Raw genomic sequence first — 20,738 nt, forward strand, 5'->3', positions numbered from 1 at the left:
GGCAGGGCTCTCCTTCCGCCCCGTTGGGCCACGCCACGCCCTCAACTGGCCACGCCCATGCCCACGCCCCGCCCCTAGTCGGGCTCTCCTTCCACCTCCCCCAGGCCAGGCCACGCCACGCCTGTCCCCTGGCCACTGCTCAGGCTCAGCTCTGCCTCCTTGCTTCGGGCCACACCTCCAGTTTGGCCCCTAGACAACCCCCCCAGCCCCACCCCTATCCCAGGCCACCTTGGCAGCAGTCCCGCTACCCCCACCATTCTCCCAACCATTCCCAACCCCAGCCCCATCCACCACGAGGATATCCCACCACCGTGTCGGGCGGCCCTACTACACTGCCCCCCGACCCTAGCGCCTCTTCCCCTCGGCTACATGCCCCAGCCCGGCTCCCTTCCATCCGCAGCCAACGACTCCTCCCATACCAGCACCCCCAGCCCGGCCCCACTAAGCTCGCCCCCCCACCCACCCGTAAGAACTCCCCAGCCTCGCCTGGGGCCGAGGGAGCAAGGAGCATTTGCATCACCAGGGCCACTGCGGCCCGCAGCCCCCTGGCCCCATCTCTGCCCTGGAAGGAGGTCACTGCAGGCCAAGGCGCCCTGGCTGCCCTTTTCAAGGGGCGGGTGTTGGGGAGAAAACCCAGAATGAAGACTTTTAAACCTACCCACCCTCCAGGACGCTCAGCAGGTCTTCCGTGGGCTGTGTGGGTGAACCCACTCAGGTTTCACCTTCCTGGTGGCTCAAGACTTAATCACTAATTCACGCAAAAACCACAGAGGCAAAGGCAACCCTCCAGCGCTAAGATCTGGAGCCCTAAAATTTCCATGATTGTTTCCTGATGTGCACCTAATGGAATTCATAAAATAAACACGTTCTTTTAAAAACTGCCATCTTTTAGATGATTCATTTCAGTGGTTCTGTGTGCCAGCACTATTATTATAAACATGTGTTACTTTTATAATCAAAGAACAACTACCTCTATTAAAAAACTAAAGAACATATAAAAATACTAAATTTTGAATGTGTGTGGTGTTCCTCGTCGCTCGGTGGTGTCTGACTCTGCAACCCCATGGACTGTAGTCTGCCAGGCTCTTCTATCCATGAGGATTCTCCAGTCAAGAATACTGGAGTGGGTTGCCATGCCCTCCTCCAGGGGATCTTCCCAACCCAGGGATAGAACCGAGGTTTCCCTCATTGCAGGCGGATTCTTTACCATCAAAATTAATTCTATATATGCTTTCTTGAAGAGTGAAAAACTCTTCTGTGTGACACTCAAATGGTGACTACATGTCCTTATGCATTTGTCAAAACCCAGAGAATATACAACACCAGGAGTGAACCCTTATGTACTCTTTCATCATAATCTATCAGTATTGGCTTATCGATTACAACCAATGTGCCACAATGAGGCAAGATGTGGGTAATAGGAGAAACTCGAGGGGAGGAGCTGAGGGAATCCATGCCAACTCTCCTTTCCTCTCAGTGTTTCTGTAAACGAAAAAAACAGCCCATTAATTAAAGCACAGGCTTCCCTGGTAGCTCAGCTGGTAAAGCATCTGACTGCAATGCAGAAGACTCCAGTTCAATTCCTGGGTCAGGAAGATCCCCTGGAGAAGGGATAGGCTACTCACTCCAGTATTCATGGGCTTCCCTGGTGGCTCAGGTGGTAAAGAATTTGCTTGTAATGTGGGAGACCTGGGTTCGATCCCTGGGCCCCCGGAGAAGAGCATGGCAACCCTCTCCTTCTTGCCTGGAGAATCCCCTTGGACAGAGGAGCATGGCGGGCTGCAGTCCATAGGGTCACAAAGAGTTGGACACGACTGAGCGACACAGCTCGCCAATTAAAGCACACACACAAAAATATTAATGGTCATTATCTCTGAGTGGTGGAAATATGAGCAAATCTTTGCTATTGTTTGGATCTTTATTGAAATTCTCCAAATTTTCAACAATGAACGTATTTTTTTAAAGCAGAAACATATAAACAGGCAATAGAAAATTTTAGAGAGCTCTCATGAAAGGCTAATATCAAATATTTCATTTTATTTCCTTTTTAAATTTTATTGAAATATAGTTGATTTATAATGTGTTAATTTCTGCTATACAGAAAAGTGATTCCGATACATACATATATATTATTCTCTTTTTAATATTCTTTGCCACTCTGGTTTATCACAGAATATTACATATAGTTTCACGTACTATACAGTTGTTGTTGTTTAGTCGCTAAGTCATGTCTGACTCTGTGACACCATGGACTGCAGTCCACTCGGATCCTCTGTCCATGAGGTTTTCCTGGCAAGAATACTAGAGTGGGTTGCCATTTCCTTCTCCATATTTTATTTCTACTTTATATAACTTTAACAAAACCTGCAAGAAGCTCTCAAAGTTGTTAAAAATGACATCAATTTCAATATTGTTTAAAAAAAGCATATCAAGCACTGAATTGAGTTTTTAAATTAGATCTTTAGAATTAGCAAAAATCAGAGGAAAAATGTTTTTATTATTCTCTTTAAAAAATCAGTATCTCAAAGGATCATCTCTGCCTGCTTGGAAATTGTCACAAATGTTTACATGAACACATGAACACTGGCCCTCAGATAAACAGGTTTCTCTAGAGCTGTAAAGACTTGGCCTGGAGGCATCCTGTCCCTGTGATTTAGCCCTTGACCTTTCTGGGTTTGTTTCTTCAGTGAAAAGGGAAACACCCTCTCTTGTTGTTCAGTTGCTCAGTCCTGTCTGACTCTAGGACCCCATGGACTGCAGCAAGTCAGGCTTCCCTGTCCTTCACCATCTCCCAGAGTTTGCTCAAACTCATGTCCATTGAGTCAGTGATGCTATCCAATCATTCCATCCTCTGTCATCCCCTTCTCCTCCTGTCTTCAATCTCCCAGCATCAGGCTTTTTCCAATGAGTCGACTCTTTGCATCAAGTGGCCAATGGATCGGAGCTTCAGCCTCAGTCCTCACAATGAATATTCAGGACTGATTTCCTTTAGGATTGACTGGTTTGATCTCACGGCCATTCAAGGGACTCTCAAGAATCTTCTCCAGCACCACAGTTCAAAGGCATCAATTCTTTGGTGTTCAGCCTTCTTTATGGTCCAACTCTCACATCCGTACATGACTACTAGAAAAACTACAGTTTTGACTATATGGACCTTTGTCAACAAAGTGATGTCTCTGCTTTTTAATATGCTGTCTAGGTTTGTCATAGCTTTTCTTCCAAGGAGCAAGCGTCTTTTAATTTAATGGCTGCAGTGCTCACTTAGGCAGCATATATAGTAATTTCATGGCTGCAGTCACTGTCTGCAGTGATTTTCGAGCAAAAATACCAAACTTTAGCCCATGTAGGACTCCAGGTATCTTAATACATGTGGATGCTTGATAATTAATAGTTCCTGCCCTTTAAAACATACTTTAAAAAACTTTTAGTGGGATTCTTGAGCTCCTGAGATAAAAGATACTTCTGGTTTTAGATTGTTAACTTGTTTGATAAAACAGGATGCTTCAAGAGAGAAATCACTGATTGACATGAAGCGGCTGGGTGTTGTACACAAGGACCTGCACTGGTTAACAGGCATCGAGAGTATAAATCACGAGACTTCTCCAGCTCTCACTTCCCTAACCTGTTAAAGGAGTGACATGGACCAGTCATCTCAAAGTTTCCTTCAGCTCCCATCATTCCACTGGGAGTCTCACTGTGACTTCTGAGGACAAAGACCCTAAATCTCCCACAGTGACCATTCTCTGCCCACAGGACCCGCCATCACTCACAGCCCTGCAAACAAAGCTGACATCTGCATTCCACCTTCCCCACCAACGGGGACTTCCAAAGGTTTCTTTGGTCTTTTTCCCATCCTAGTGATATGCTGCTGCCCAGCTCTGACTAGCAGCTTAAACTCTAATTCTGTTAGGAAGTCAGTTCAAAGTTTCCACCAAAGAGAGAATGAACTACCACTGGCACTGATACAAACCACCAGCTCTTACCAAGTCGACAGTGCACTTTTTTTTTCACACGATAATCTCCCTGAAATTATGTGTCCCTCTGTTAATATTTCCTGAGCGCTTCCCATGCTATGTCCTTCACACTCCCTCCACTGAAAGATTCAAAGCAGTGCTTGGTGTACCATTATCTTTTGTTGTTTATGATGGAGAAAACAAAGCTCAGTAAAGTTGAAACAGTCACCTACAGTCACACAGCTAGTGAATGATGGAGCTGTGATTTAATTTCATGTACCTGCTTTTAAACACTATGTAGAAAGCAGGACTGTGAGTGCCCAGAGTTCTGAAGGAGCATTGCTGCCTTCAGTCTGCCTCTGGAGTTTCTCAGGAGTCAGGACAGGGGAGGGAAGAGTTATGCCCTGAATGTTTGTATCCCTAAATCCTTATGTTGAAGACTAACACCCAATGAGATGGTTTTAGGAGGTGAAGATGTTCAGATAAGTAGGTTTATATGAAGTCATGAGGATGGGGCCCCGGGATGAGATTAGTGCCCTTATAAGAAGAGGAAGAGAGACCAGAGCCCCCTCTCCGTCCCTTTCTTTCCCCACCAGGAAGAGACTATACACCAAGAAATGGGTGCCCACCATTCACCGAATCTGCTGGTGCCTTCATCTCAGACACCAGAATAACGAGAAATAAGTTCCTGCTGTTTAAGCCCCCAGGCCATGGTACTTTTCGTTGCAGCCTGAGCTGACTAATACTGTAAGGAAACTCCCTTCTCATTTCAGATTTTTCTTTTTGAGGAGCTTCCACAAAGTAACCCTTCTGGCCTCAGGTCCCACCCTCTGCACCAAAGAAGGAGTTGCTGACAGGTGGGAGGAACCCATTGGTCCATCTACCTTGATAAAGTGAAATTGAAGATCACGCGATTGTGACTGACTCTTTGTGACCCCATAGACTTGTAGCCTCCATCCATCGGGATTCTCCAGGCCAGAATACTGGAGGGGATTGCCATGCCCTTCTCCAGGGGATCTTCCCAACCCAGGTCTCCCGAGTTGCAGATGGATTCTTTAACATTTGAGCTACCTGGGAAGCTGCTACCTTGATAGGATAGACCTAATTTATTAGTAGTTTGACAGTAATTCTTTAGAAGCACAGAGGAGTCACTCTTTTCTAACCTCTCCACCCAGATATCATCAGAGAGCAATCTGGAGTCAGGGGCTGTCCCCTGCAGGGTTGGTGGTGGGGGTGACTTCAGTTCTATGCCTGGCTGGGGGGCAGGGGGCACTAAGAGCATATTAGTGAGAACTTTTCTCAGACCTAAAGTCAGAATCTACAATTGATTTCATTTGCAATATCACTGACACTTTTATCTTCATCTGTCAGTCTCCAGTGCCTTGTTTCTTCATTGCTTATAGAGACGGGAGGGGATCAAAGAGGGTGGGTTGACCCCTTCAGTGAAAGGTAACATCAAGAGTCCAGGTCTCCGCTCCAGCCCTGGGGCTTCAGGAAGATGACTTAACCTCCCGGGAGTCCTCCTTATCTGTGAACACTGGGGTGGAAATCAACTGTGAAAACGTCCCAGGTCAAAGCCTGAGTAAAATGGTAAAACCTGAGTAAACTGGTAAAATCTCAGTAAATGGAGACTGTTTTTATCAATTAGAATGGACAAGCAGGATTCACTGTCTTCTGTTCTACAGCATATTAGACCAGATATCTAAGTATCCTAGAATGAAAAAATACTGTCAGGTATTCATGAAATTATGTTGGCACATAAGTATCTACCAGGGGGAAAAGAGGGAGAGTTTACCTGCTCTTTGCTCGAGAATGGGGCATGGAGCCCACAGGGCTGGAGAGCACCTGGCAGGGGTGGGAGGCAGACAGGCTGGGATTCCAGTCCAGTGTCTGTTGCAGCGCCCTCCTCCTGTGCTCAGCGAAAGGACCGCTCTCACACCTGGGTATGGAGGGAATCTGATGGGCAGGGCCACCCAGAGACAGAAGAAAGGGAAGAGGAGAAGGAACAGAAAATAGCTCTCTCAGCTCTTTCCTGCTGCTCAGAATTGGGCTTTCCTGGTGGCGCTAGAGGTAAAGAACCTGCCTATCACTGCAGGAGACGCAGGAGACATAAGAGACGTAGGTTCAAGCCCTGAGTCAGGAAGATCCCCTGGAGGAGGGCATGGCAACCCACTCTAGTATTCTTGCCTGGGGAACTCCATGGACAGAGGAACCTGGCCGGCTACATACAGTCCATAAGGTTGCAAAGAGTTGGACATGACTGAAGTGACTTAGCACACACATATAACTGAACCACTTTGCTAAATACCTGTAACTAACACAACATTGTAAATCAACTATACTTCAAGTAAAAAAAAAAACCTAAAGAGTCCCTACATAACCCCCTTCACCCCTCCCAACAGCTTCCCTTATTATTAACATCTCCTTCAGAGTACCACATGTGTTACAATTACTGAGCCAATATGAACAGACCCCTGCTAACATAAGCCCACAGCTCACACCTAGGTTCGCTCTTCTTCATGTTATTCAGTTCTATGGGTTTTAATGGATGCAGATACTATGTATCCATCACAGGAGAGCTTCACTGCCCTAAAGATACCCCCATGCTCAGGACTCCCCTGGTGGTCCAGTGGCTAAGACTCCATGCTCCCAATGCAAGGGCCCCAGGTTTGACCCCTGTTCATGCCACATGCCACAACTAAAGATCCTTCATGCTGTAACTAAGCCCTGGTGCAGCCAAATAAACAAGTAAACATTTTAAGCACTATCCCCTGTGCTCTACTGGTTTATCCCTCCTTTCCCTCTGACCCCTGGCACCCACTGGTCTTTCCACCATCTCCATAGTTTGGCCTTTTCCAGAATGTTGTAGAGTTGGAGTCGTACACTGTGTAACCTTAGGGAGCGTGAATGGCTTTACATTTGATGGCACTCTAAGACCTCGACATGCATTTGTGTTAGCACAGATCAAAGAGACCTCTGTAAGGGCAGCAATATTTTTCCTTCTCCTTTATTGACTTTGAGATCTCCCACAATACTAGGTACCAGAGTGCTGTGCTGTGCTTAGTCACTCAGTCATGTCTTATTCTTTGTGGCCGCATGAACTGCAGCCTGCCAGGCTCCTCTGTTCATGGGAATTCTCTAGGCAAGAATACTGGAGTGGGTTGCCAGGTCCTCCTCTAGGGGATCTTCCCAATTCAGGAATCAAACCCAGGTCTCCCACACTGCAGGCGGGATCGTTACCATCTGAGCCACCAGGGAAGTCTAGGTACAGAGTAGGCACCAGGTATTCAATAAAGCAGTAAATGGCAATAATAATAATACACCATTAGTTATTATCATGTGCTTTAAAGTCTATTACAAATATGAAATAGAACTATTAAAAAAAAAAAAAAACAGTTCCTAAAATCAGGGAATCTCACTGTCTAGGCATGCTGCCAGCTCTTTTGGTTGATTTTTGTTAAGTCCTATTAAAACAATCATTCTTTTCAACTCTAAAATTCTAAGCAAACTCCTAATAACCATCGCAGCCCACAGACTCTAATTTAAAAGGAATCGTATGACCAGTCTTGAATTTCAACTCTGACCAATCTCTTTCATTTTAAAACCCAAGTTAATCCTTTTCTTCCCCACCAACTTCAAAAGTACTGGAGAGCAGATGGGAGAAAACAGAATGATTCATTGTTTACTTATAAGTAACCTTAAAGTAAGGAATACATTAGGGGGACAGTGTTGTATATCTGAAAAACTGGGTTGCATTACAGATCCACAGTCACTAAGGAATATTCACATAAACCTCTAGACCTGGATAGTGAGGTGGGAGGGATAAATGAATGTGCCAGAAAGATGAACTGTAACAGAACTATATTCTTAGAAAGTAGTGATGGAGTCATACACTTACCAAGTCATTTAAAGAAACTGGTTGCGAATAATCAACATTCTTGTTATTACTGCCACTGTGACTATTCAGTGGGCTTCTCCAGTGGCTCAGCAGTAAAGAATCTGCTTGTAATGCAGGAGTTTGATCCCCATGTTGGGAAGATCCCCTGGAGGAGGAAATGGCAACCCACTCCAGTATTCCTGCCTGGAGAATCCCATGGACAGAGGAGCCTGGCGGGCTACAGTTGATGGGGTGGAAAGAGTCAGACACAACTTAGTAACTAAACAACAAAAAACAACAAATAAGATAAGACAATAGCCTACTTAGGTATGTGTCTCCTTAGCAGCAATTTTATTTATCCATTCCTATCTTTAAATTAAAACCATCAATTTTTTTCTGTCAACCCACCCTCATGGAAGACACTCAGAGTCTCAAGGATGCTCTGTGCATGGAGCAGGGGGCTGGCTGAACTGGAGAACTGTCGGGTCAGGTTTAGAGAGGTTAACGCTCCCTTCCAAGGCAGGAACTACCTTTCTGCTGGGGCTGGAGGACATACGCTGAACTGGCCGTGGTCCCTCATGGTCATTTCTGAATGGGGATGGGCTTTGTCAGCAGGACCAGGACACCCGAGGCCCATTGTCTGAGGGTCCCACATTGTGTTCAGAGGACAGTTGCCGTGTCCCAAGGAGCACCCTCCTCCAGTCAGCCAAGATGGCCAAAGCCGTTTTCTCCTCCTCTCTTCCAGTGCTCTTCAGAAAGGGACCCCACACCACCTCTCACCCTAAGTGTCTCCACAGCCTCTACTCAGTTGCAGGCAGACCAGGCCTCACATTGCACCCATGCAATGTGGTGGGCACAGGTGCTTGTCCATCTCCTTCCTCTTTCCCCATCCCCTCAGCTTTTTTTTGGCCTCAGCATCCAGCTGGGTTTCTCTCATCCACCAAGTTGAATTCTCTCCTGTTTTGCTCACACCCCTAGCCAGCACCACCAACCCTGTTTTTTATTCATGCACCTTTCTCTCTTCCTGGATTATAGCGGAGCCTTCCTGCATTACTTTGCCGACAAAGGTCTGTAGTCAAAGCTATGGTTTTTCCAGCAGTCATGTATGTATGTGAGAGCTGGACTATAAAGAAAGCTGAGAGCTGAAGAACTGATGATTTTGAACTGTGGTGTTGGAGAAGACTCTTGAGAGTCCCCTGGACAGCAAGGAGATCCAACCGGTCCATCCTAAAGGAAATCAGTCCTGAATATTCATTGGAAGGACTGATGCTGAAGGTGAAACTCCAATACTTTGGCCTCCTGATGTGAAGAACTGACTCCTTGGAAAAGCCCCTAATGCTGGGAAAGATTGAAGGCAGGAGGAGAAGGGGATGACAGAGGAGATGGTTGGATGGCATCACCAACTTGATGGACATGAGTTTGAGCAAGCTCTGGGAGTTGGTGATGGACAGGGAAGCCTGGCGTACCACAGTCCATGGAGTCGCAAAGAGTCAGGCACGACTGAGCGACCAAACAGAAATGAACTTCCTGCATTGGACAGAGAGCTTCCGGAAACATGGATTACGTCGTCTGCATTACCTCTCATTCTGTTAAGTTTGTTCCCTTTTGCTTCTTGTGTGTGTGTGTCACACAAAATGCAAAGTCATACCTTATTGGTCATTAAAAGTTCATGTGCCAGAACCATTTTCTCCATAGTATGCACTGGCACTTTCGCCAAGTCCCCCATGCCCAGAGCCTAACAAAGCTGATCTCGGACAAATACCTTCATTCTCCCATCTGTAAGCTGGGAATTGGAAGAAGCATTTATTTGTCTTCCCTTGCTCTCCTAGCTCAAATCTAGCTACATAAATGCGGACATCCACCTTCTGACTCTTCCTACAAGGCTTGCGATTATTTTCATTACATTGGCGAACATTTCATTTGAAGTCCTCTGTGTCCTCAGATTAACCGAGATGTGATGCTCGTGATGTTTCCATGAAGCATGGGGTACAGTGGATCATAGAGCCAGACAGACCTGGGTTCAAATCCTAACTCAACCACTTGCAGTCATGTGACCAGAGACAGGGGCTTGGCTTCTCTGGGAACTGAGTTTCTACTCTGCCAAGTAAGGATAACAAGACCTCAGCAGGCCAGCACTAGGGTGGCCTGGGATAGGGCATGCACGCCCTGTGGAAACCCAAGCTTTGAGGCTCAGTGAGTGGTCACCTACCACCCCACATGCTAGGGGCCTGGTCCTGGATCAGGCACTTCTCCCCGACGTGATGCGACCTTATTTAGTTTAGGGCGCCCGTGTGAGGTGGGCGTGATTATTCCCATCTCACAGATGAGGAAGCCAGCGAGGGTCCTGAAGCAGCCCTGGCCCCACGGCAGTGGGAGGATGGGGGGCTGCAGACTGAGCACCCAGTCTCCGTCCCTCCTGCCCCCCTGCCTGCCCTCCTCCTGGTGCTGCCTCGGCTCCCCTCCCGGGACCTAGACCCACATCATGGTCCCCTGGTGCGGGGAGGTAGTGTCTTCCAGATGTACCCAAACCCAGAAGCAGTGCAGCGTCAGTACAGGCGGGCGCGGGGTGGGGGTGTTGTGGACTGAGAACTGCTTGGGAAGGAGGAGAGGCTGCTGGCTGGTGATGAGTTTCTGCCCACAGGACACAGAGCAGGAACCCCAGCCCCGACCTGTCTCAGGTTCCCCAGAGGCAGGGAATCGAATGGCCTCCTAAAGGAATCTTGGTCTGTGAATCATAATTCCAAACTCTAAGTCACTGAGTGATTTACCAAATTCCTGAGACTCCAGAGATTATAAAATAATAATAATAAAAAGAGCAATTATCTTTCAAGGGGCAAGTTTGAAATGTTTTACATATACTGAGAATGGTGCAATATCTCTTCCATGGTATTTCTCCCCCACATGCATAGCCTCAGTCTAAAACAAGAAAACATCAGGCAAATTCAAAGGGAGGGAGTGACTGGTGGAGATGTTGTGAAACGGTCAAAATCATGAAAGGCAAGGGGACCCAAGAACCACAACAGTTTGAGGAAGCAGTTCAGTTAGCCAGCAAAATGTAGTGGGGCTCTCTCAGGTTGGATCCTAAACCAGACAAGGGCATTTGTGGGAGAAACAGTGAATAAAGTGAGAGGAATTGTGTCAGAGTTAACATCCTCTTCGGATCACAGCACTGTGGTCAAGCCAGATGACATCAGGGGAAGCTGGTGAGTGATATAGAGGCCCTGTCCTACTTTTATAACACTTTTGTAAGCCTAAAATTATTTACTGTAAAGGCTAAAAAAAACAACCAACCAACCAAAACTAGGTTCCCTACAAATGATTAACACTGTTCAAAGCTGCTCTAACATTAGGACTGTAAATCGTAATTAGCAACAAAACAAAACTTGCTGGATTGTTTTATGGAATAGTGAAAAGATGAGGATGAAAGCTGCCTGGTATACTTTTTATAATCACACAAGCTGGGGCATCTGTTTCTATGTCATGTTGAGCTCATTCCTGGACTGTTGCTTCTACAAGGTTCCTCCGAGATGCCTGAGCCTGAGGATAAACAGCTCCACAAAGACCCAACACCCATAGGTCAGCCCAAGTTAAGTAGCAGTTTTGAAGAAAAGGAAAACACCAGACTTGTCCAAAGTGGTGGTTAGTGTGCCCTGAAACAGCACATTATCTGCCCCGAAGTGATGAATTCGGGAAAAATCTGAAAACATTCACTTCATGGTACACCTGGGTCTGTTGTTCCTGCTCATCTGAGGCTTCATGGTTACTGATATAAAAGGCAATGATGGTTATCAGTTGTCCTATTTCTTACCATATAACAAATACCCATTAAATTCCTTCTGGATACAGGGCAGTGGGGCTGCAAGGACAAACAGGATGCAGACACATCCTCACGCAGACTTCATATTCCTGCAGACACTGTCTGCCCCAATCACGTTATATGGAGAAGCTCTATAGCAGAGGAACAGGCAAAGTATTTGTGGACCATGGGGGAGAGAAGAATTAGTTCAACGGGAGAAGTCAAGTAAGGCTTTGAGGAATGAGTATGATTTGACAGGTATAGAGGGAGTGTGGGCTTGTGCAATACCATAACCTGTTCAGGAGAGGGTAACTAGAATGTACAGGGAAGCAGGAAGTGGTTGGGAGATTCAAAAGCATTGGCCTAATGTTAAAAAGTGACCTTCATTAGAATTCCTCAGAATACTTAATAAGTTAACTTTTAAAATGTCAATTCTTATTGGTTCTTGTCAAGATCATGCCAAAGAGAGACACTTCAGTGATCGTAATGTTTAAAATGTGGCAAAGAGCCCTCGGAGAAGCCAAGTACTCATGAGGAAAGAAGTTAGAAAAGCAGCCCAGATTTCATGAGCCCACCCTCCTCACCATATTAATTCTGGGCTTTTTCACTTAGGTGAACTACAGAGAAGCAAAAACAATCCCTGGCTTGACTTTGATCCTGAATGCCTAATAAACTATGGAGAACTATTTCAGAAGGACCTACACACAGACAGAAACACAAATGAAACCAGACTTCTGAACAAGCACGTCTGACATTGGCAGAGAGACTGTGGCTCTGGATCCAAGGAGTCCTGCTTTGACATCTGACCCTATTTGTTTGGATTCAAGAAACTCTCACCCCAGGTCTCACCAACCCTCCTGCTTATAAAGGCCTTTGAAGATGAAAACCCTATAGTTGAATCGCTAGTTTCACTTTCCCAACATCAATGAGCCTTTTACATTTTGAAAATATCCTCTCTTCCTGCAGAGAAACAAAGTGTGGATTGATCATCTGAGCATCTCCACGTCCACAACAGCTCTTGACCTTCCCTGAATCCAACAAGGTAACAATGGTTTGACTATAAACTAACTCTAACCTATACTACTAGGCTTGTGTTTACCAAACACAGAATTGAAGGACCTTGCAAATATACATGTGAAAACAGAAGCAAATGGATTTATCTTATGGCACTTGTAGCTGTAGGTTATTAGAATTGGAAAGGGCCTTAAAGGTGGCCTATACCCTGTGGTTACAGATTTTGGAAGAAGTAGAGATACATGAATAAAGCTAATTGTTCTAAGTGACATAGTTAGGTGGTGCTAGAAACAGGAATATTCAGAGCAGTCAACTCTTGGTAGAATGTTTTCACCTTTACAGATGGCTGGAATTTATTTTTATAGTTCTGGGGGTTAGAAGCCAGTATCCTGAAATCTTAACAGCTAGTTTGTATGCTTTTATTTTGTCAATACTATACAGGAATACTTCCCTGATCACCTCTGGACCCTGATCAGGTTCAAGGGGAGCAAAGTAAAATTTCAACAACACACAGTCACAAGTAGGCAGATTCTACACAGGGTGTCAGACTGTATAAAATATGACCTTTACAGTGGGGAGGAGTGGGGGGCAAAAGAAGGGCAGGGGATTAAGAAACACAGACTACTGGGTAATAAAATAAACTACAAGGATATATTACACAACACAGGGAATATACCCAATACTGTACAATAACTATAAATGGAATAGCAACTTTAAAAACTGTGAGTCATTATGTTGTACACCTGAAATGTATAAAATATTGTACATTAACTATATTTTAAATAAATAAATAACAAAAGAGTAAAAACTTTTAAATAAACATGATGGCACCAAAATAAAGATAAAATGATTTTCACACTGGTTAAAAAACAAAATGGCATTTAGTTGCTGGTTTGTCAGACCTGCACTGACAAGGCACACAAAATTCTCAAGCTCTGGTCTGAGAATACACATACTTCTTGATAAAACTGAATTTTACTTCTTGATGGTATCATGATCATTTATCATTCCTCCTTGATAACAATAGTTAAGTGTTAGTCACTCAGCTGTGTCTGACTCTTTGCGACCCCATGGACTGTAGCCTGTGAAGCTCCTCTGCACAAGGGATTCTCCAGGCAAGAATACTGGAGTGAGTTGCCATTTCTTTCTCCTGGGGATCTTCCCGACCCAAGGATTGAAACCAAGTCTTCTGCACTGCAGGTGGATTCTTTACCATCTTAGCCATAATAACACTTAAACTGGATTTAAAAGAGATCTTATTTCCAAATTGTTATTACACACCACATTCTATAACTCTTCCCAGTAAGACATTTCCCTGTTAGAGAATGAATTTCTCACAGAAATCCCAAGCCCAGTTCTGTGTTCCCAGTTTTACCAAAGAGGAGCCCAAGGCTCAGAGACACCAGGAAGCTGGATGTGGGCCCCTGGGTGAAGTGCTGGAAACACAGGACCAGAGCCCAGGTTCATCTTTGTCACCGTGATGCTGGGAAGGCTTCAGCACTGACCTTCTCAAAGGTGGAGGACTCTTAAGAGCTGAAACCAGAGGACATGGGAGCTTTGCCAAGTTCACAGGGCAGTTACAAGGTGTGCAGACCTGTCTCAGCCATTGCCACACCTCTCACAAGTACGTGGATTCGCTGCACTCAAATCCACTGGGCAGCCCTCAAACAGATATTCCCTGTGAGCCCTGCGGGTGCTGACCTAATGCCTGGGCTCCCTGTCCAGACCCCACGGTCATCCACGGGTGGACACTCTTGTCCCCAGAGCACAGCCATTTGTCATGGAGGTTCTAGAATCAGAGCTTGTGGACCACACTTTCTGAGTTTCCCAGTCATTTCTGCCCATAACTGTTTATTTAAAAACAAGGAATTTTTGTGGTCTGGCAGTGAAGACCATTCAGGACCTCAGACAAAAAATTTCCTGTTAATAATCTGCTTAGGAAAAGCTCTCTCCCACACGCCAGCCAGGCCACGCTTAATGCCCTCTGCACAGCTTCTGAGGCTCAGCTGTGTGAGGGTGACCGAGCTTCTCCAGCCCGTTCAGGAAAGTGACCACATTGTTCTCAGGACATCAAAGATGTGTCTAAAAGGAAGCTCCCCATCCCCAGGTCTTTCAGATTCTGCTAGATGGGCAAAATTCGTCTCAACTAATACGCTTGCCTCCAGGCAACAAGTCAACCCATACACAGAATCCTCAGTCCACACCATGACCATCTCCTTCTACCCCCTCCACCCAGCAGTGATGCTGAGGATTAGCAAAAGCTCCTCACTAGGAAAACTGAAATCCAGTAATATTACTGTTAAAGTGTGAAAGCGACGCACGTGACAGTCTTCAATCCTGTCTTTTGTAAAAGGCACTGAACTCCCAATTTAGGCGATTATTTTAACCCTGAACAAATGTGATTGTATAGGACACACAGTCTTCAAACCTCCATGAAAAATACATATTTGTTTAAAAGGGACGTGCTGTCTCTGACCCAATGGTTGCGAATCTGAGGAAAAGAGGAGACAGAGGAAAAGGAGCATTTTCTTTTTTTCTTCTGAGGATGGCTATCTGAGTTTGCTAAGGCTGCCATAACAAAGTACTACAAACCGAGTGACTAAAACAAGACATGTATTTTCTCCCAGTTCTGGAGGCTGGAAATCTAAGACCAATGTGTCCGCAGGACTGGTTCCCTCCGAGGCCTCTATCCTTGGCGTGCAGATGCTGTGTGCCCCGGTGTCTCCACATTAGTCATCACCTCCTGTGTGTGTATCTTCTCTGTGCAAACTCCCCTTTTCTATAAGAACACCTGCTGCATTGGCCCAGGGCCCAGGGCCAGCCCCCGTGACCTCATCTGAACTAATTACATCTGCATTACATTACATTACATCTGCAGTGACCCTGTCTCCCATAAGGTCACATCCTGAGGTTCTTGGGGCTAGGGCTTCACTCCCTGGGAAGGTGGCTGGGTGCTTGGACCTTCAGGTGCAGTGTTAGGATCACTGTGTCAGGATCGTCCAGATGGCCTCATGCCAGGGAGGGAGATTCATCTGGCCTGAACCCCCAGCCAGTTACACATCTGTGATGCTCTCTTCACCTGTTTCTCCTGGCAGGGTCCCTCCAGGCACCGTCTTCCCTCTGTCCTTTGTGTGGACCATCTGGTACCTCTCCCTCCCAACCTGGGCTCAACGTTCCGCCAGGAGCCACAGATACTGCATGTTTTGGAAGGCATATGGAGCCAGCTCTCTCCTAGACCAGGACCACCCTAAGGGATTATCATAGTCAGTGAAGTGAGAGAAAAAGAAAGACAAATACCATATGATATCACTCATACGTGGACTCTGAACTATGAAACAAGTGAGATGATGAACAAAAGAGAAACAGACCCACAAACATAGAAAGCAAGCTAATGGTTAGCAAAGGGGAAAGGAGGGGGAGGATAAATTAGGAGGTTGGCATTAGCATATACACAATACTATATATAAAATATAATCAGCAAGGACCTACTGTATGGCACAGGAAACTATACCCAATGTTTTGTAATAATCTATATGGGAAAAGAATCTGAAAAAGTGTATAAGCACATGTATATGTAGGACTTCCCAGGTGGAGAAGGAAATGGCAAACCACTCCAGCACTCTTCCTGGAAAAATCCCACGGATGGAGGAGCCTGGTAGGCTATACAGTCCATGGGGTCCCAAAGAGTCAGACATGACTGAGCAACTTCACTTTCACTTTCCCAGGTGGTGCTATTGGCAAAGAGCCCTCCTGTCAGACGCGGGTAAGAGACACAGGTTTGATCCCTGGGTCAGGAAGATCCTCTGGAGAAGGGCATGGCAAACTTCTCCAGTATTCTTGCCTGGAGAATCCCAAGGACAGAGGAGCCTTGCGGGCGGGCTATAGTCCATAGAGTTGCAAAGAGTCGGACATGACTGAAGCAATTTAGTGTGTGTGTGTGTGTGTGTATCAGTTCAGTTCAGTTGCTCAGTTGTGTCTGACTCTTTGCGACTCTATGGACTGTAGCACGCCAGGCTTCCCTGTCTATCACCACCTCCCAGAGCTTACTCAAAAACTCATGGCCATTGAGTTGGTGATACCATCCAACCATCTCATCCACTGTCGTCCCTTTCTCCCGCCTTTAATCTTTCCCAGCATCAGGGTCTTTTCCAAGGACTTAGTTCTTTGCATCAGGTGGCCAAAGTATTGGAGTTTCAGCTTCAGCATCAGTCCTTCCAATGAATATTCAGGACTGATTTCCTTTAGGATGGATTAGTTGAATCTCCTTGCAGTCCAAGGGACTCTCAGAGTGCTCTCTAACACCATAGTTCGAAAGCATCAATTCTTCAGCACTCAGCTTTATAGTACAATTCTCACATCCATATTGGACTACTAGAAAAACCATAGCTTTGACTAGATGGACCATTGTCAGCAAAGTAATGTCTCTGTTTTTTAATATGCTGTCTAGGTTTGTTACAGCTTTTCTTCCAAGGAGCATCTTTTGATTTCATGGCTGCAGTCACCATCTGCAATGATTTTGGAGCCCAAGAAAATAAAGTCTGTCACTGTTCCACTGTTTTCCCATCTATTTGCCATGAAGTGATGGGACCAGATGCCATGATCTTTGTTTTTTGGAATGTTGAGTTTTAAGCCAGCTTTTTCACTCTCCTCTTTCACTTTCATCAAAAGGCTCTTTAGTTCTTCTTCATTTTCTGCCATAAGGGTTAGGGTCATCTGTGTATCTGAGGTTATTGATATTTCTCCCAGCAATCTTGATTCCAGCTTGTGCTTCATCTAGCCTGGCATTTTGCATGATGTACTCTGCATATAAGTTAAATAATCAGGGTGAAAATATACAGCCTTGACATACTCCTTTCCCGATTTGGAACCAGTCTGTTGTTCCATGTCCAGTTCCAACTGTTGCTTCTTGATCTGCATACAGATTTCTCAGGAAGCAGCTTAGGTGGTCTGGTATTCCCATCTCTTGGATTCCCATCTCTAGAAGAATTTTCCACAGTTTGTTGTGATTTTACTTTCATATATCTATATCTATATATACACATATATATAAAATCATTTTGCTTTATTCCTGAAACTAACACAACACTGTAAATCAACTCTATTTCAATAAAGAAATTAAAAGATAAAATAAAATTAAAAGGATAATTGAAAAAAGAAGACTTAAGCAACTCCAAGTAGATAAGCTGTCCTTCTGCTTTGACATTGGCCTCTGAATCAGAGCCACACTAGGTGTAGCCTAGTGCCTCTGCCCCTGACCTGACCACTTGTCAAGTTCCCCTGCCCCCAACTCAAGAACTCTGCTTCCTCCTGCCTTTTCTTTGCACAACTCAGGGACTATTTTCTGCCCTGTGCCCCAGTTCTGTGGGTGGGACTGGCTTCCCCACCCTGGCCATCTGCTCACGTCTCTGGAGCCCTCTGTCCGGCCTCCCCTTGCTGTTCTGGAAACTCAGGTGCATTTTGACCTACCTGCCACCTGCTGCCTGTCTTTGTATGATTATATGGTACCTGCACAACCTGCTGTTCTTCACTCACCTCAGGGATATCTAAAGCCTGTGACTTCCTCCCCGGCTGCTCACCTGCCTACCTTCCAGGACTGACTGCTCCATCTCCATCTGGCAAGATCTATCTTAGCCCCATTTCTGACATAAGTAAGGGCTGATTTCTGCCTCTGCTCTCAGACGATATGAGATTATCAGTGCCTGCTTGGTGAGGTCATGGGCATATCATCACAATGGAGGGAATAAAAATAAATGAGTCTGGCCCTGACTTCTTAGAAATTTCCCTTTGTGAGAACTCCTCGGTGTTTCCTTCTCTACACTTTGAGTTCCCAATACCACCTTATCCTTGTGTCTTTCTCCTAAGCCCAGCCTGGCTCAACTTTCTTAGCCCTGGTATTAATGATGCTTCCTATTTGTATACAATTTTTTATGCTTTCAAAATGTTTTCAAGTGATTTCTGATCTTCACAATGGCCTGTGAGCTGTCAAGACACTTCCCTAACCCCCAATGCTGTACAGAGAGAAATGCTGCCCTGGAGAACGGTGGATTTGCCGGAAGTCCTGCCATGAATGAATGACTCAGCCAGAGCGGGGACTCAGCCAGAGCGGGGACTCAGGCTGCCTGCCCATGTCCCTTCTCACACAGGGCTGCATATGCCAGACTTGCATCCAGCTGGTCACAAAGACTTGATGGCTGGTTTTGCTGGCTTCACTCAACAGAGGGTTTATTTTTCTCCCATAACGTGAAATTTGGAGCAAAACCACCAAAAACTGACATAGCAGCTTCATAATGTAACCAGGTCTCAGGTTTCCCTATATTTCTGTTCTGTCACACTTGGCAAGACCTTTTCCACCCATAAGTACCAGCTCTGCATTGTGGGGTGAAGGGCAAAGGGAAAAGATCAAAATGATGCCTGGCACTTACTTCTCCTCTGAGAGGCTTTCCTAGAAACCCTGGCCCAGGTACTCCATCTGCATCTTATTGGCTAAACTGTATCACCTGGTCAATCATAGCTGCAAGGGAGTCTGGAAGGCTGGGTGTCTTAATCTGCACACCGATACCCTGAACAAACTCTGAGCTGTATAAGGAATGAACGGTGGGCTGTGTGTGAGACAGCTGATGGCCCATCTAATCTGCCTTCCACTATTGTCAAGTAGGAGCCATTTCCTTGTCCTCTCTTGCCCCAGTTCCCCACCCTCCTAACAGTGCTACAACATCCCAAGACAGTCAGACTCCACAGTTGTCACCTGTTTCTCAGCAAAACTTCTATCTCTCCAGAAAAGTATTAAAAACAACCATCTCTTAAAGTAATTAACACAACCCTAAGAAAGGTTCAGAGAATTTGTGTTCATCCCAGATTCTCTGTTGGGTTTCCCACTTCAAGTCCATGGTCCTATTGTTCTCATAAATGGTCAGAATGTCTTGTAAATTCTACCACAAATCCCAACACTGCAGCATCCAAACTGCATCTCCTGGATGTCTGGAAGAAGTAGCCCAGAGTCCCTTTCTCTCACATGCTGGGATTCTGAGTTGTGGAGCCTGCCCTCCAGGTGCTCTCTGTGTGGATGGCAGACATCTGTGTCCTGCTCAGCAAGTGGAGGGACATGCGTGTCTGCAGAAGTTTGGGAGACATGCCAGGAAGGGGACATCTGAAGGGATGAGGCATGTGCAGCATGTGGTATGAATTCTTCTTCTCCTTTTTTTTTTTTTTTTGATGTAAACAAATGCACAAGAACTTAAAACTGGTAAACTTTGGTCTCCTCAAAGCAGCCACTAAGTGAACTTTAACAATGCAGCCTCTGTTCAAAGCATTCCTTTGCAAATGCAATTTATTCAAAATGCAAGTCCTTTTCTGGATTACTTCCAAGATTATATAAAAATCTTTGGAATTTTTCTCACTGGAAAATCCTTGTCCCTTTGGATGGGTTTCATATCTGGACATGGGGAACTGGTCTGGAGACACATCTTTGAGTCAGGATGGAGCAGGGAACAGCCCAGCCAAGAACTCTGCCCACAGCTCATCATCTTGCAGAGCTCACCTGCTGAGAGGCCCAGCTCCTTAGATCACATATGCAAAGCCCACTGAGAAGAAAGCAAAGCATTCAAAAGCAGGGGAAATTTGAACGGGCCTTTATTTAAATCCAAGACAATAGTGTGCTTACCAGGTCTGTGGATTTGTCTTCTTGGCCAGAGGACAGGTATTTATGACTTCACACAGGGTAGGGGTTTTATCCTGAGAAACTGTTAAGCCTTCAGCACAGAGACTTCTTCCTTTATCTGCTCAGGGGGCCTCCATGTGAAAGGATTCATCCAAGGGAGCCATCTCCTCTGTGCTTCTGACCTTGCCTGCCTGATAGATGGCTTGCTGTCTCGACGCCCAGTCATGAGTTGAAATGTGGCCCATAAATCAGCAAAGTCTTCTCATCACTTCTGACCTCTCCCCCCCCTTTTCTCTCCTCTGGTTACGTTTTCTCTCCTCCTGGCTGGATCCCAGGATGGTGGTCTGAGTCCTGTCAGCTACACAGACACTTAGAGGCCAGGTGTCCACGCGGTTCAGCCCGGACACTGAGGACTTTTTCCTTTCGGCTCTGTAAGTGCTG

The 20,738-nt window shown here is 45.7% G+C and overlaps 1 protein-coding gene across 4 annotated transcripts in view; it reads right to left on the reverse strand.

Moving 5' to 3' along the window:
- SPATA13 (spermatogenesis associated 13) overlaps positions 1-20,738 on the reverse strand; it is a 223,616-nt gene that overhangs the window by 107,918 nt on the left and 94,960 nt on the right. The window lies entirely within an intron of this gene.

This window comes from Odocoileus virginianus, chromosome 8 (assembly GCF_023699985.2).
Source record: "Odocoileus virginianus isolate 20LAN1187 ecotype Illinois chromosome 8, Ovbor_1.2, whole genome shotgun sequence".
NCBI lineage: Eukaryota > Metazoa > Chordata > Mammalia > Artiodactyla > Cervidae > Odocoileus > Odocoileus virginianus.